The sequence below is a fragment of the Bemisia tabaci genome, chromosome 7, assembly GCF_918797505.1.
Source record: "Bemisia tabaci chromosome 7, PGI_BMITA_v3".
NCBI lineage: Eukaryota > Metazoa > Arthropoda > Insecta > Hemiptera > Aleyrodidae > Bemisia > Bemisia tabaci.
In genome coordinates this window covers 13,353,940-13,371,317 of record NC_092799.1, presented here as the reverse complement: position 1 = coordinate 13,371,317, position 17,378 = coordinate 13,353,940, and the positions used below count along the sequence as shown (strand labels likewise).

The following is a 17,378-nucleotide window of genomic DNA, read 5'->3' as shown; positions in this document are numbered from 1 at the left end:
GGGAAACTAATGGCACATACGTTATTTTTAAACCGGGCCAGAACTTATAGTTCCAAATTGCAAAATGCAGTCCATTTCATAGATGGATTCGTTTCACTGTGCGTCGATGACGCGCGACCGTGTTTACAACCTGCAGCCGATGCCGCGCGGCCCTGAAACCGAAAACATCTCAGAAGAAAGGAACGGAGGCGAAACAGTTCGTGAGTCGTGAATGCCGCTGAAATTTATGTTAAAATCAATGTCACTCGGGATGCGCGCCGCGGGTATTTACTTTCTCTGTCGTCCGGGTCAATGAATCGCAACTTTGAACTTTTTCACGGCTTCGACGGTTGACCACCGGCACTCCTCTCCTTTCGCCTCCTCGCTCTTTTTGTTGCCTCCACGAGGTGTGTGGATTCGAAGTTGAACTTTCCGTACTTTCCTCGTTTTGATCTTCGCTGCCGGTCGACGAATCCCATTTCCCCATCCGAGCCTACGGCTTCGGTTTTAGTATCGAGGCAGCTTCATTTAAATAATTAACCAGCGCGATGAGATCTCAATATCGCCTCTTAATCCGTGCCCGTGTGCCAAATGCCTCGTTAATTTCTCAATTCCGCCAGGGTTGCCACGGTCAGGGAATGCCGGGAATCGTCAGGGAATATTAAAAAGTCAGGGAAAACCTGAAAATGTCAAGAAAAATGTCATCGTGTCAGGGAAAAATTGGACTGCATTTTGCAATAAAGAACTATAAATTTTGGCCCGGTTTAAAAACAACGTATGTGCCATTAGTTTCCCTATGCACGTACGTGTGTTTTTCAGATGAGTTAGAATTTACAGCTCCAAATTGCAAAATGCAGTCCAATTGTTAAGACGCCTTTATTCGCTTTCAGAATGGGTTCGACAATTCGAACAACAGATTTTGCGCGGAAAGTATTTCAAATTAGTCTTTTAAATCATCTGGCATATCCATAATTGTCAGGGAATTTTACCAAAATGTGTCAGGGAAATCAGGGAAATGTCAGGGCATTTCATTTTCTAAATTCTGTGGAACGCAACCCTGTTCCGCACCGCGGCTACCCTGTTAAGAACGATCATGTCGAAATTTTGCGGGATGAAGGTTATTTCCTTCTCATCATTTTTCCCCCTTGGTCTATGAAAACCACCCATTTCAACCAATAGGATCGCTCCATACTCATTGTGTCTTCTTTGTCTATCGCTTTGTCTATCAATTTTAACAATCAGCCTGCAGTTCTGCCGTGCTAAGGAAGAATGCCGTATGGGCTTTCAGGCGTTGCCAAGTTTCCTCCGATAAAAACCGAATTAACTGGTAAAATTGTGAATATTATTTACCAAAATTTTCATACAATTTTGTACGCAGTTTAAGCTAAAATATTTGAAATTTTCTAATAGAAAAATATGCATGAATATTGTAAAAAATATACGTTTTATCGAGGAAAATTTGGTAACTCTCGAATGTTCATACGGCGTTCTTCCTTAGCACGGCAGAGTTCAGGCTTATCATGACGCTGAGATTCCTCAGAGTACCGCTGAGTCCAAGCCGCGCCGTGAAGTTAGCCTTCCCGCAGCACCGCTCATCATCTGCATAGTCGCGCCGCGTTCACACTCTCAGGTTGCGTAATTGGCGAACCCTGTCCCGCCGCGCCGAAGAGAAAGGAGCTGGGGGGAGGGGGGGGGGGGGGGCAGCGGCCGGTGCAGTGACTTCTCAGTCGCGTCGCGTCGGAGACGTGCTTGCCGTTTGGTTCAGGAAAACCCGGCGTTTCTTCTGGCGGCCGGCTCGGAATCCGCGGATCCGAACGGCAAGTGCGCCAGGGCCACAAGTGCGTCTCTGTGTGAGTCGCGGTTTGGACATACTGTAACGTGTCTCGAGGCTCATCCCGGAATGGACTTACGGCTCTTCGGCGTTGCACGGTGCGCAGTCACGCGTGACGGCGGCGGCGCGCATGCGCAGAACTCATGACTCACTCGGCTTTGCCATTTGATATTCCTCGGGCGCTGCAGGGCTCGCTCCTTCCCGCCGGGTGTCTCGGGGGCTCCATGGTGAGCGGTGCTTCTTGATCGATAGACAACGCTGTCGGCCCAGGAAGTGATCGATGGTGCGTGCCGCATATCAGAAGGGGGCCTCGAATTTGAAAAAAGACCATCATCCTTCATCTTCGTCCTCTCCGTTTTCTCCTCACCCCTTTTATCTCTATCCCTTTGGTTCTCTTCTAGGAGTACACTGAAAAAAAAATCTCGGTGTATTTACTAAGAAACGGGTAAAATTACCAAGAATTCAGGGTTCTATTTGATCTCAGTTAATTCTTGGTAAAATTACCATTTATGGAATTGGTAATTTAATTGGAATTGGTAATTAGATTCTTGGTGAGACAGATAATCCTATAATCGATATTTTCAATGAATTTAAATAGAGGAAAATAGTGTCGCCAACTTACAAAATCGCCACGACCTTTCTCTTCCTTACCAGCGGGCCGATTATTGAAACTGATAGACAAAGCTGTAGACAAAGGCGACAAAAGGGATTTGAAGGAATCCTATTGGTGGAAGCAGGTGGTAGCAATGGACCTAGGAGGTAGGTAATGGACTAACTAACGGCGACCCACCAAAGACCCGACAGTTAGTCCATCATTTTCTTCCGTAGTCTATAGGATCCAACCATGTCGACCAATAGGATCGCTCCATACTCCCTATGTCTTCTTTATCTATCGCTATGTCTATCAGTTTCAATAATCGGCCTGCAGAATCCCTTTATTGACTAAAGGCTCCTTCATCCGAAAAGGGCACTCAACCAAATGAAATTTTTAACCCTTAAAGCTACCTAAGTTGAGATTCTCCCATCTTACTGCATCCATCTTTAACAAGAAGTGTGAATGGTTGGATCTAAACTCTTCAATCTGGTTTTGTTCACGCCTGAATAGATGAGTCGCCTGAGACAACTCAGGAGCTGGTATTTGATGCAATACTCAAGCACCTTAACAAGACCACTATCAGAAACCAGCTCAGTTTAAACGTGATCTTGATGTAACGTCCTGCGCTATCCAAATATGGTACGAAGCACGCATTGGACGTGCACATTTAATGACTTTCAGTGTACATTGCCTGCTGCTATAATTCATTACCAAATTTACTTATCTAATTATCTAATTGCTCTGAATAAGACGTTAAGTGGGCTGTATTCCTATAAAAGAGCAATGCAGTGGACAATAACAGTCAGCATTATTAGCTTCTCAGTATCCGCTAATTTAACACGCTGAGGCCTCTGCGATTGGTAGTGAATGTTTCAAGTCTGCCGACTTGTTGAGTTGAACTCCACCAATTTTCACGCACAAATTTATGCACTATGATTTTAACAAATCATTGATTAAATGCATCATAAGGAGGAGGGAGTTATTCTTCGGCTGTATATGTGCACTTCGTTGCAATATTCTGAATGTACTCTGTATTCGGGCAGCCGCCAGCAAAATGAAAATAAGCCGCATACAAATCCTATTAATGGGATTTGCCGGTTAAAAGTGTGACTGCAGGAATTTCGCACCAACTATTAGATAGAAAATTTTAGTGCATATACCTAGTAATTTCAGTGAACCACCGAAAGTTATTTTCCCAAACGAGTGACGGACTCACGGACTTTTGAAGCGTTCCTAAATCATCTCCGATAAAAATGTTTTGCGAGTCAGGTTGTTAATATTTTTCCTTGATTTTTTTTCGTTACATGAAACATTTGAATATAAAAATTTAAATTTTTGCCAAAATGTTGCCAAATGCTCGGAGCGAATCTCGCTACTTCCGAATTTTCATATGCCGCTTCTTCCGTACCGCGGCAGTCGGTTTGCATGTGCGGAGCAATAACTCGACTACACTGAAAAAAAATTTTTGGTGTATTTACTAAGAAAATGGTAAAATTACCAAGAATCGGGGTTCTATTTGATCCCAGTTTTTTCTTGGTAAAATTGCCATTTATGTAATTGGTAATTTTACCGAGAAATATCGGTAAAATTGTTGAACTTTTCGGTAATTTTACTGGACCTTGGTAAAAAAACGCCAATATTTATTATCGACTGGTAGAATTCCCGAGAAAAAATGGCAAAGTTCCGGGAATGGATTACCAAATAAAGTGGTATTCTTACCTGAAAAAACAGTAAAAATACGATTTTTAGTTAAGCTTACAGTCTGTCTGGTAAAATTACCAATCAATTGTTAAAAATAGTGAGATTGCAAAGATACCAACGGGACCGTGGTAAAAAACGCCGATAATTTTTTCATTGTAAGCTTGTGCCCTGCACCTCTGCCTTGCTTCCCTCATCCAATAGGAATTTCTTTGAATGTAAAGAGTCCTGCGGAAAAATCATAAAGATACCGATCTCAAGTTTACCGACAGAGGAGGCCACGCAACGCTTCGCGGAATTCCTCTCTAACCTATATCCACAGTCGCCACCCTCAGGACTCGGATCTCAGAGACGTCACGGCCCGTGTCGGAGGTGAGGCAAAGAGTGGAGGGTGGAGGTATATTCAATGCAATGCGCAATGCTCACATTCCTCTCTTCACATGCTTCGATTTGCCAGGTAATAAAGATGACCCCAGCTCCGACAAAGGACAGCTGAATCGGTGTTAAAACTCCGCTTCCTCGTGCGGATAATTTTCTTTCAAGTAGACTCAGCGCACGTCCAAGGAGGAGTGGTAAAGCCACGGATGAAGGGATGTAAATTTTCCGTGGCTTTGAGATGGTACGTGATGCCGGTTGGTGTTAGAATCGTGGCGTGACAGCGGCGTGAATGTGTGCAGGATTTGTTTTACGAAGATGTGGCCGTTGAGAAGGTGCGAGAACTTAATCCATATTGAAAATTGAAATTTTTAGGGGCCATCCATTAACCAGAGAGCGCTGATCGATAGGTGGTGTAATCTTCGGAAGTGCCGGCTTGGCTGAACTTTGTTTACCTGTTTTCAGTCTTGCCTTGCTGTTAAGCGGCGACTCATTTATGTGTTAATTTTAACTTTTGTTTTTTGTTTTTTTCGGCGGTTGAAAAAGGGAATGTGAACCCCGAAACGTCTCGTCCTAATTACTTTTATTTACAGCCTGTACCCCGTGTTCCTCTATCATTTCATTTAATTTCGTAACGCTTTAGGGATGGATGGGTCTCCATAATTTTATGGATGGCCAGATATTTTACCCAATTTTGTTTGATCCAAATTTGTCACTGTCCATTTGGCCAGATATTTTACCCCATTTTGTTTGATCCAAATTTGTCACTGTCCATTTATGAAGTTAGCCAATAGTTTTGCGTGTGCAATGCTCTATGAACCAATAGTTTGCTTAGTCCAGTTATAAGCAATGGTATAAGTGCTGAGATTTGCCAAATAATGGAATGTAACCCTTAGATGCTCAAACCTGGTCAAATTGACCCAAGCATCTCTGAAAACACGTATTCCGCGGGTTCTTGGGGCTGGTACATCCGAACTGAGATGTATAGGTCTACAAATACATCTTTAAAAAAGAATAAGACATTAAATTGGAAAAAAAAATATATAAAATCAAATATCAACAGAACCGAAGATAGGGAGACGTTTTTGGGTCTGGTTTTTTAAAGTACTCTCCCGAATCAGAGCGACAATGCATTGGCAGCATAGAGCGGAGCACCGCGAGCTCACGCTTCGTGCCATAGCGCCTTCAATTTTGCAGATGCAACACGGACATCCATCAAGCACGAATAGTTGTATCCCTGCGCCGTCATCAACGCGCGACCTTTCCCTTGCTCTGTTCCCATGTTGTGTTCGTTCCGTCTGTCTTATTTGTAGTGGTGCTTCAAGGCTGCAAACAGCGAAGATAGAAGATGTAATCGAGCTTGTATTACCTTTCTCTCGAATCAGGATACCTAGAGCGGAACTTTGCGAGCTCACGCATCGCGCCTTCAATTTTGCAGATACAACACGGACATCCATCAAGCACGAATAGTTGTATCTCTGCGCCGTTATCAAAGCGAGTCCTTTCTCTTATTCTATTTCCATGTTGTGTCGGTTCCGTTTGTTTTATTTATAGCGGTGCTCAAAGGGCGACGTGAGCAACACAGCCTAAGTATGACTTGGATTATTAGCTGACCAAACTAGGTATCGGGTGAAAAAAATGGGCCAAAGAAAAAAAATTTAAAAAAAAATTAAAGTCTAGCTAGCAATTTTATGACCCAGCATAACAGGGTGTGGGGGTGGGGTGTCAAGCTCAGCGCAACACCTTATTGATATCTTTCGTTTGAATAACTAAAGTATCTTTTTCTGAGATGTTATTTCTTATTATATATCGAATTTATGTCAAGAAAGAAATCAGTACAAAGAAAGAACATGACTTTTCAGAATACACTTAAGAATTATTACAACAACTACCTCTGTTTAAAAGGTATCAATTTGAATTTGTAGATTAAGATTTTCTACAGAAAGTTTTAGATAGGGAGGAATTTTAGGCTGTACAATTTAATAAATTGCACATGAAAATAACTAGGGAAAAAATCCAATGGGAAAAAACCTGGTTTAGATGAAGGAGGTGGGATAAAACAAAACCCAGACTGCTGAAAGAGCAAAATAACAAGAATATTAAGAAAATAAAAATAAATATAAAAATAAGTAAATATTAAAAATTTACAACTAGATAACAAGGGAAAGGTTGAAGACTTCAGTACGTGAGCGCCCAGCTCTCCATTTTAAGTATGGAGAGGCGAGGCTGGGCGTACTCACGCCTGTGCCTGTGAAGAAAGAATTAATTCTATTATAAATCAGTTCACAGATAGTGAATCAGATTGTAGGGAAGGTTGGACTGATTGTGGGATCTGTACCTCTTGTTGAGGTAAGAGCTTGAGGATAACAGACATCAGTTTGTCAATCTGCTCTGCTTGTTTAGTTACTAGGTGTTTAAGCTCGTTGATTACTGTGACATAATCAACGCTGTTATCAGTTGTCGTGAGTGATACAGCTGGCTGAGGAGTTTTGTTTTCGGAAGAGCTCGGTCCTTTCAGGGCAGAACTGTAGCTCTTATCTGATGATCTAATGTTAGAATTAAGATTTCCTTGATTAGGCTCGCTCTTGACTGGAAATCTCTTTTTACTCACTTCCTTTTTGACTTTGCACCCTTGATAGGTTGCCAAGTGGTTACCTTTGCAAAGGGCGCAAACGGGGAAGATACACGTAGGTACATCAGGGGTTTTACATTCCCCTGTTTGATGAAATTCAGAACAGATAGCACACCTGGGTTGACGAAAACAGTAAGATTTAGAATGTCCTAATGAGAGGCAGTTTTTACACTGTATGACAGATTTTCTTTGATGAGGTTTTTCGAACTTTACAATTAAATTGGAGATTTCCTTAACCTGCCAAATCATTTCGTTAGAGCCTGGAAAAGGAAGTAAGTCTACATAATGCAATGGAAGAGGAGATTTATCTGTAAATTTGAGCATGCGAGTCACATTTTTGACGGGTATCTTGTATTTCTCCTCAAGACAGGAACGTATCGTTTCCTCAGCTTGAGGAAAATCCGTAGGGATACCCCTGCATACAACTCTAGTAACTTTTTCTTCTTTAATTTGGTAGGTGAAGTATGCTATTTTTTTGTCCTTGAGGACCTTAGTGAGAGAGCGATATTCATCGATTTTTTCTAAAATTATTTTAAACTGGGTTCTATTAATGATTTTGAGTTTTGAATTTTTAGATATTTTATCTACTACTTCTGCTTTAAAGGTGAAGGGGTTTGGAATTTGAGAAATGAAAATGGGAGGGGGGGTTAACAATGGTTCTACTGACTTATCTGATTGAAGAATATTAAATTTAGAACTTAAATTAAGCGCAGGTACTGGTGGCCTATTTGCAGGGATAGATTTCCTTCTCTTGTGGTGGGTGACAACCTGGAAGCTGTCGTTATCTGTTTTAACACCTTGAAACTCCGAAGACTGGGTATCTGAAATGATGGGTTGTAAATCCATGGATTCTACTTCTGGATCAGTTGACCCTTCGTCAGAGTCAGAATCAGTGAAAGCTTCGGGTGCATCGAGGTCATCAGGGCTATAGGGCAAGCCTTTGCACATAGAGCACTTGAAGGGGTATTTTTTGTGTATACACTTGCAGTCAATAGCTGCCTTAACACTGCATTTTTTGCAGAGATGAGCCGACTGTTTGTGCTCACACTGTAATAGTGTGACACTTTTTTGGGAGGCCACTTTTTTCACACTTTTCTGAGAGGGAAGAGGTCCTGCAGCGCGAACATTGATAGTGTTATTTCTTAAAAAACCAAAACTTTTGAATAATGTCATGAGGAAAGTTAAGAAAGTACTCTGTTAAAAAAGAAAAGAAAGAAGAAGAAAAGTAGCTCTACAGTTTCCCCATGCTATCACACTTGCAATAAATTCAATACTTTGGACCATTCATTTTGCAATTAGGAACTATAATCTCTGGCTCAGTTTAGAAAAAACGTATGTACCATTAATTCAACTATCCACATAAGTTGTTTTTTTTTCAGATGAGCCGGATATTGAAGTTTCGAATTGCAAAATTTAGTTCAGTTCATGTCGTTTATTAGGTGCAACTTTCACGAAACAGACTTCTTAAGTAAATCTTACTGTGTTTAAACGTACCCTGAGAGTCATCTCTACACAGCTTGGACCAAATATAAACATCTGTATGATAAAATATAATGACTTATCATACCATAGCTGCGCTTCAACTGCTTCCCGACTCGGAAAGTGTTGTGTTTGCATCGCACATAAATTATGGAAACTCAGAATAATCAGGGGATATTACACAGGTGGACGCTTAGAAAATTCGTAACTATTCGAGCTACTTACGAAGTTACGGAGAGGAGGCGCCGGGGTGGGAGTAAGTGGGAGACGGAAGACGGCGTGAAATGGGGAGCAATTAAGATCATTTGGCAAATTTCTGACCGGAGACGAGTCCTCGATCCAACATGCAAATGTAACCGAGTTTTCGCCTTCCTGGTCCGCTTATGGCTCCTCGGACTCACACTTGGACGTATTTCTGCCGAGCGGAACCATGTGCATTATGACGTGAGCCCTGTTATGCATACATTCTTACGGGTCTCGGGGCTCATGCTTCAATGCACATAGTTCCGTTTGACAGAGATACGTCCACTTATACTGTCGTGACGGGGAAAAACGCCGTAAGAACACCCGAATGTTGCCGAAGTTCCCCCGATGAAACATGTATTTTCGACGAAAGTTATGCATGTTGTTCTTTGAAATTTTCAGATATTTTAGATTAAATTTCGAACAAAATTGTCTGAAAAATTGGAAGAAAAATATCGACAACTTTTCTCATAAATTAATATTTTATTGAAGGAAATTTGGCAACGCCTGAAGGTTTATACTGCGTTTTTCCTTGGCTCGGCAGTTTACTCCCGCAGCGCTGCAGTGCCGTTGCCGCAATGCTGCAATACCGCCAAGCGTTCGCCTTAAAATCGGCGTGCAATGACACTAAAAGCTCCGTAATTCCTCTGATATAACCGCTCATGGGCGCGGCGACGCGTATACCTCCTTCGCTAGTTTTTCGGGTCATTTGAATGGCCCTTTCGTTTCAGCGGTGGCCTACTGACTCATTTTCATTGGTTCAATCATTTCCCTCGGTTTTTACCTCAACTATAAGTCGCAAAATCCTAACGGAATGGTCAAATTGGGCAGGGTAGGTCACCCGACACGAAAGTCAACTGACGTTTTTCATCAATCCTGCCGTGCCAAGGAAAAACGCCGTATGCGCCTCCAGGCGCTGCCAAATTTCCTTTAGTAAGTCATGAATTTTCGGGAAAATTTGCAAATATTTTTCTTCCGATTTTTCAGATAATTTTGCTCGAAATTTCACCTACAGTTCTTGAAAATTTCAAGGGAAAATATCCATAGCTTTCCTTAAAAATAAACATTTTATCCAAGGAAATTCGGCAACTCTCGAATGTTCATATGGCGTTTTTCCCTACCACGGCAGACTCCTCCTCCTTCTTTTCTTCCAACCCCTCTCCTCACGTTTAGAATCGGTGAGATGAGGTGATAATTTCCCTCAATTTCTCTCTAATTTTGTAAGAGGAATATCCGAAATATCGACAAAATCTTACGTAAATATATGTGAAAGGAATAAAAAGAGGATGAAGGACAAAATCTGACGTCTGCAGGGTTTATCAGCTCTATCACATCAGATTGGGCTATCGAACTTGATTAGTTCAAGCTATAAGTGTTGCAGTGAATCGCACTTTGAACGCTAATCTTTGAGATGATCGTAAATTAGCATAGTTTAAAGTTCATCAGAAAATTAAGATTTATACATTGAATCGCTCTAATATCGGTTCACGCAACAGAATCTAGATCCCAACATTTTATTGGCGAACAGTCGAAACGTTAACATTGTGCTGCTCAGATTTCCGAATCTGCTTATAGAAATCTGTAAAAAAAAGTTGACTTTTTAGTTAAGGTTAAGGTTTCAGTGACACGCACAAGCAACAGGCACCACTTAAAACGGAGAGACTTAGACGCAAGGGTAGAAAAAAAAGAAAATTAATTTGACTACATTTTGAAATGGGGAACTGCTATTTTTGACTCATCCATAAAAGCAACTACAGTGCATATCAGAATTAACTGCTTTTACGCTTTTTTTTATAAAAAAAAGTAATGACCAGAAATAGTGGTTCCTATTACAAAATTTCGTTAAATTTTAACTTCCTTGTTTTAATTACGGAAGCTAGATGATGAGATTCCGGAATATCTTTCTATAAATATCGTGAACTCTACAGTAAGCGTTATCGATCGAGAATGATGTGAAATTTTAGAATCGGGGTTTTGCTCTCACTGCTTTAGTGCTTTAAATTACATAAAAACATGAATTCATCAACTTACATGCATGAATACGGAATGGTTTCCTCACTCCCTCGTTTTTTTGAATGTATATTAATATGCATTTATCTTGTTTTATGTTTCAGGTATTAATTTCACAGCAACCTCTCACCGCGTGCATTGTACGATTCTCAAGTAAGTGCGGGAATTCTATTGAACCACACCCTTCGGGACCTTTATACGGGAGAATGGAAATTCGTAGAATCCTAATTTTTATTTCATTTTCAAAATTGCTAAAAGTTCCTATTCTAAACACCAGCACCCGTCAAAAAACAACAACTAACTCCATACACTGGAAAAAAAAAACACATTGAATCTAGAGTCCAGATTCTTGAAAACATTGACAAGAAAGAATACTCTTGGTTCAATCAGATTTTTGCTTAAATCAAAAGGAAATCCGCTGAAATTAAGAGACTTGGTTCTTGATATAAGCAAAAATCCGATCGAATCAAGAGTATTTTATCTTGTCGATGTTTTTAAGAGTCTGGACTTTAGATCCAATGTGTTTTTTTTTTTTACTTTCTCGCTCCCCTGGGGTAGAGGATAAGTATTGTCATCCTGCAAGGGGGGGAAAAAAGTTGAAATTTCATTATTTCTAGACGTTTTAAGGTCCCAGGAGTCAAAATAACCATACTTGAAAAAATGTGTGTCCGTCCGACCGGCATCCCCCAAATCTGTGTACAGCGATATCTCAGAATCTATCTGTTCGATTTCATTCAAAATTTGCACAGAACACCATATCTATGGTCTCCTTATGCACGTCAAACGATTTTGGGGTACGCTAAAATTTGGGGGGGGGCGCTAGGGTCCGAGGTCGATTTCTAGCAAAATCACACGGAAAGCTCATTTTAAAGGACTGTAAAGTTGGAAAAATGCCTTTTTTTGCAGTGTATAACACTCTTCTCATTTCATCGGGTCGTGGTTAATTCACTTAGCAAGCTCTGATTAACTCTCATTATCAAACAGATAATTAAATCCGTTCTTGAATGAGTGACTCGATGAAAACGAGTGTGTGTACCTCTCATATGAGTAGCGCGCCGTAACGCTCGGTAACGCGCCGCCAAGTCTCGTGTGGAGAGAGAAAGAAAAACAACGAAAATTATGCAATAAAATTATGAAATTTGCCAGTCGGAATGCTGAACATAAAAGTTGTCTGATTGCATTTCGCTGTACTTACACGCGGCGCGTATGAGCTATGCATGGGGTCATGCACCACGCGAGCGACCGCCGCTCACCGACGCTGCCAAGTCGTTCAATTTTATCCGTCGGCTCCGAACTATTTTCAAGGAAAATTTCGATTTATCAGCTCAGTCGGGCAACTTCACCCTTCACTGGTGGGTTTGTAAATCACATGTTTGCGTACACGCACAAACGAATCCAAAATTCACGAGTGAAATGAATCGAGGTTCGCCCGCCGCTCATTAATTTTTCTCCTCTAATTGAGATTTTTGAGCAGACGGAGCGGTTTAATGCAAATTTTGGACAGGGGAAGGAACGGTGAGGTTATCCACTTCATTAGTTTAACAAGTTGACTTTTTTTCTCTCGTTTTTCCTCATAAATGAGGAATTTCAAGATCGGAAAAATATCATGTAGTAAGAAAGTCTAATATAATAGCACCTACACGAAGCGACGACCCTCTTAGACGAGAAGATTTTAAAAGACATTTTAACACCAAGTTTGAGGGCTTTAGATGGTTTCCTGTCATTTTTTAAGTACGACGGATTATTCGTAAAATGCAGTGGCGCGGCGTGCTTTGCGATATATCGATCGATCTATCATTTAAACCTATGGAAAAACAGCTTTATTTGGGGAAGTATCGATAATCGATCATTCACGCCACGCCACCGGTAAAATGACCAACCTACATGCGTAAACTATTTAAACACATGGTGTTTCTGAAATAAGCTAGAAATACTAGTTCCTTTTTGCAAAACGTAGTCTAATTCTGATAGGATCAAATTTTTCTCTTTGTAATCGGACAGAATATAACAAATAGTGCCTTTACTTATCAATCACCTATAGTGTAATATTCTTTTTATCACTCGTTCTCACATTCCAATGCTTAGAATTTGTGTACATATACAATCATCAAACGTGGTTTCTTTTATAAAAAAACACACTCTCTCAGTCAATCAATGTGCGGGCAGCTACATCTAGTTGACTCTCTCTCCTTTTTAAATTTAATTTAAACGCACCTTTATACGAAGTAAAGCTCAGATCAAGTTGCGAGGGTGTACAAGGTTCAAGGCCCTCGGTGCCATTGCGGATAAGTTGGTGCTGACATGAGTCATTCTCTAGATTTGCTGGCAGCTGAAGGTGTTTAATGCGTCGATTTTATCACCTTGCGCCCAAACATGACCCAGAGCCGTACTTGAGGGCCCTATCTACTTCGTGCTTAAACGTAGGCCTTTCGTGATTGAAATCTCTCGGTTTTCGCGTAAATCCAGGCCGAATGGCCTTCAATCTCAGCTTAGAGTTCGCGCCAATAAGCAATCAAGATACCTGTTTACAACTAGTATCCCCCCCTTCAATATTTCTCTAGCGGAGGATAATGCTTTCTAAAAGTCATTTTGATTCATCCAATCAAATGACGTCATCGCAATTAAGTCTATCAAAGATATTGTTTATTTTTATTTTATTGTATTTGTGTATTTTGCATCTATTTAAAATTGACTACTGATCATGATTAGCCTAAATGCTTAAAAAAGTACTTTAATACAGAGAGGTTATGAAGATGGCTCTCAGCCGAAATGCATCAGTAATCAGTATGCCAACATGAACTTTCTGCAATAAAAGTATGTTTAAAGGATGTAGGCTAATCATTATTAATCAGTTTATATTTTGAACTGATTTACTCATTTTGTTAATAATTAAATTGTTCGAAATTTTTGCTCGGTTTAGCCTAGAGTTTATTTGGAAAGTTAAGCCTCGTTACTTAGATATTTTATCGCGTGTAAATGTGAACGTCTCAAAGTAATCCACGTTAAATACTCATTTGGAAGAAAGTTCACGTAACCTTGAATCGATAGTTTCGGTAGCGGGCCACTTATTTGGAGAAATTATTCACTGGCTGAAAAAGCTTGCACTCATCGAAGGTAGACTGCCGTGCTAAGGAAGAACGCCGTATGAACATTCTAGAGTTGCCAAATTTCCCTTGATAAAACATGTATTTTGACAACATTCATGCATATTTTTCCTTAAAATTTTCAGATATTTTAGATGAAATTGGGTACAAATTGTCTGACAATTTTGGAAAATAATATTGGCAATATTCCCAGTAAATTCAGTTTTTATTGGAGGAAAACTAGGCAACGTTTAAAGGCTCATACGGCGTTCTTCCTTAGCACGGCAGCAGAGCTCAAGTAACGGATAAATGCTAATCTTAGTTTTTTACCCTCTTGATTTTGCCAAACGTATACGCCTTTACCTTTTTTCCTCCAGATGATGAGGTCGGACCCTTTACATCACCGTCTTGCGACCAAGCCATAAAATATACATTTGAAAGTCATTTACAAATAATTATTTTTCTATCTCTCTGATCGCGGGTATTTAAATGGACGTATTTCTATCAAACGGAACTATTCGCATTATGACGTGAGCCCTGTTATGCACGTATTCTTATGGGTCTCAGGGCGCATGTCTTAATGCACATAGTTCCGTTTGATAGAAATACGTCCAAATCTCTCCACACGGCAGTGTAAAACATTCCATCTTGCATCGTATATTTTGGATTAAGTCAATAATTTATGCGGCCAGCCAGTAGTAAAAGTAGCATGGATGTGAAACCGAGCTTTGCCTGAGGGTAATATGCAAAAACCGCAGATCTGAATATAGTTCGTACTGTGGTTACGCTTTTCTCCCTTAGCGGGGCAGAACGTGCCCCGGTCTATGGAAGAACACCGTAAGAACATGTATATGCTGCCGAATTTCCCTCGATAAAATAATAATACTCGAGTACAGCTCTAAATATTTTGACTACATTTTGCAGAAAACTAACATTCAGGCTTATTTTTGAAACAACGCATGTGCTATTACTGCTTCTTATTCCTCTCCTCGCTTTCCTTCCTCTTATTCTCCCTTGTTCCTGTTCCCCACTTTTCCTTCCTCCTCTTTGGTGCCCCCTTTTCTCCTCTTCTAATTTTTTCATTTTTCTCGTTTCTTTCTTTCTTAGTTTCCCTTCTTTTTAACCTGTCCTCTTTTTTCTCTTCTTTTACATTGCCGTGTTTTTTTTACCCCTTTTACCTTCTTGTCTTATTCCTATTTTACCTCAGCTCTTCCTCTTTTGCAGCGGTGAAGCTTGGTATAAGTTGAGTTTCTTTAAATTTTTTTTTTTTATATATTTTCCGGTCGGAAATGCAATTGTGAAGACTGCGGAACATCCCAAGTTTTATTTTGTTATCTTACGGTCATGGTCCCATTTTAAGTTGTTGATTTTGCATTATCATTTCGGGCCGATTATAAGTTGTTTTTCATTCATCTTTTACTTCTCCTCGTTTTCTTCTTATTCCTCTTCTTCCAATTCTCGTTTTACTTTTTCTCCTGTCCTCTCTTCTTCCGTTTTTTAGTATTTTTCATATCAGGCCTTCCTCTGAATTTTCATCTTCCTTATTGATTTTCCCTTTGCAGAGAGGCGCTATTATAATCGAGCCAAAAATAAGTTTTCCATATCGCAAAACGTTGACCATTTTTCCTTCAAAATTTTAAAATACACAAGATTAAAATCTATGTTGTAGCATATTGCACAATTTTTCTAAAACTCTATCGGCTTTATGAACACTTTTTTTATACAAATTAAAATGTTTTAAAAAACCAATTTGAATGTTTTACTTTAATTTTTCTACTCGACATTGGCCACTTCGGGCTGGCCGCCCTTCTTCATGTGACTATGGCCATTGTGGTGTAGAAAAATTAAAGAAAGTCATTCAAATCGGTTTTTGGAGAAGAAAAAAATAATAATTTGTATCAAAAAAAGATTAAAATCCTCTTGGAAGGTCGAAGGTTAAAAAACGCACGTCCTCCAGAAAATCCGCGGGCTATTAAAAGAGACTTGGCAATGTCCTGACGTTGTTATGACGTTTTTCCTCTACACTGCAACGTTGTTGGCAACAAGTCCGGTGGCAATATCCATTACTTTGAATTAAGATAAAGGAAGAAGGAAGAAAGGCAGGGTGAGAGAGAGCGGGGGTAAGATTTACTAGTATCAGCGGCGGGGACAAAAATCGGGCGTCCTTCCTATAAGCGGTATTTATGGCGGGTACCAGTGAAACGTGCTAAGTGCAGAAATGGGTTCAGCCTGTTCAGCATGTAGATGTAGAGGCGGCGTAATCTACACGTTCCGATAAAGGAACGACGCACGGTGAAACGTGTCGTCGGACATGATGTAGAAATTTTAGAAGCTCATATCTTCGTCAATTCGGAATTTAGATAATTAACAGTTGCTTCATTAGATTCCTTTTAAAATTTGCTTTCAGGAACGCCCTTAAAATTGGAATGGAGAATTTGCAGGTGTCTGAAATTTTGTGAATTTTATATTGAAAATAATACTGTTAGGAAAACTGATCACGAGGCTCTCGGTCGGCGCTCTTGGTGCCCTAGGTTGCCAAGATTACAATTATAAATTTGGATATAAGTTATACAGGTTTAAATAGAGAAAAGTGGTGATTTTGCCGAACTATCTGGCAACCATAACGTGTCGATGACGATGACGCCACGCGAAAAGGACGAACTTGGGCTGAAAGTGAAAGTTTCGCCAGAGCCGGCTTTTGGAACGGGTGCAATGCACTTGTGATCCCCTAAGCGAGGCGCCGCGACGCCCTGCAGACGCGCCGGCACCTCCGTGTCAACTGCCCCGCCGCGACATTTTTCGAAGATTAACCTTCTTAATGTAATTGACAGGTTTGACCACTTGCATCTCATTATGGTACCTCTCGTGAATTAGAAAGAGCCAGTCTTGGAATCGCCGAAGCTCTTCGGTTTTTTAGAGTTATGGCCCCACGAGATAATTTAAACAAAGGTCACGCTCAGAAATAATTACACGAATACCATTCATTTCGTAGGCAAATATAGCTAAATCAGACATGTTGTCTGATATCTAGACAAACAGTCAAATATTCTTACTAAAATTGAAATTCTGATCTGTTCGCTTATCAGCCTATGCAGCCTATCTCAATATTTGCGGACAAATTATTACTAACATTTGAACTGAGATAATGCATCTGATTTGAATCGATTTTGCGTTTAGGCAAAGCAAATTTGCGCGCGAAAGAAGTGAAATCTCCTTCATTCCTATACGTATGCAATTTAAGCTACTTTAAGCTCATGAGCTTGTCTCTGAGGACTAAAATTCCATGGGTTAAATCTTCGCGTGATCATTTCCACCCGTATGACTTTCTGAAGTTTTCATCCTTTACATCTTCTGTAAAAAAATAAAGATGTCCAAATTAATAAGGATATTCTTTGAGTTTTACTGTTTATTCGCTATCTATTGATGCCAGTGTAAATCATTTCAGAGAAATGT

At 40.2% G+C, this 17,378-nt stretch overlaps 1 protein-coding gene across 2 annotated transcripts in view; it reads left to right on the top strand.

Annotated features, from left to right (window-relative positions):
* LOC109035303 (uncharacterized) overlaps nt 1-17,378 on the top strand; it is a 195,061-nt gene that overhangs the window by 88,724 nt on the left and 88,959 nt on the right. Inside the window, exon 3 of one of the 2 annotated variants that reach the window (XM_072302353.1) lies at nt 10,947-10,995. The exons of the other annotated variant lie outside the window; for it this stretch is intronic. The gene's annotated coding sequence lies outside the window, so the exon portion shown is untranslated. The remainder of the gene's footprint in view (nt 1-10,946; nt 10,996-17,378) is intronic. 2 annotated transcript variants of the gene reach the window in all.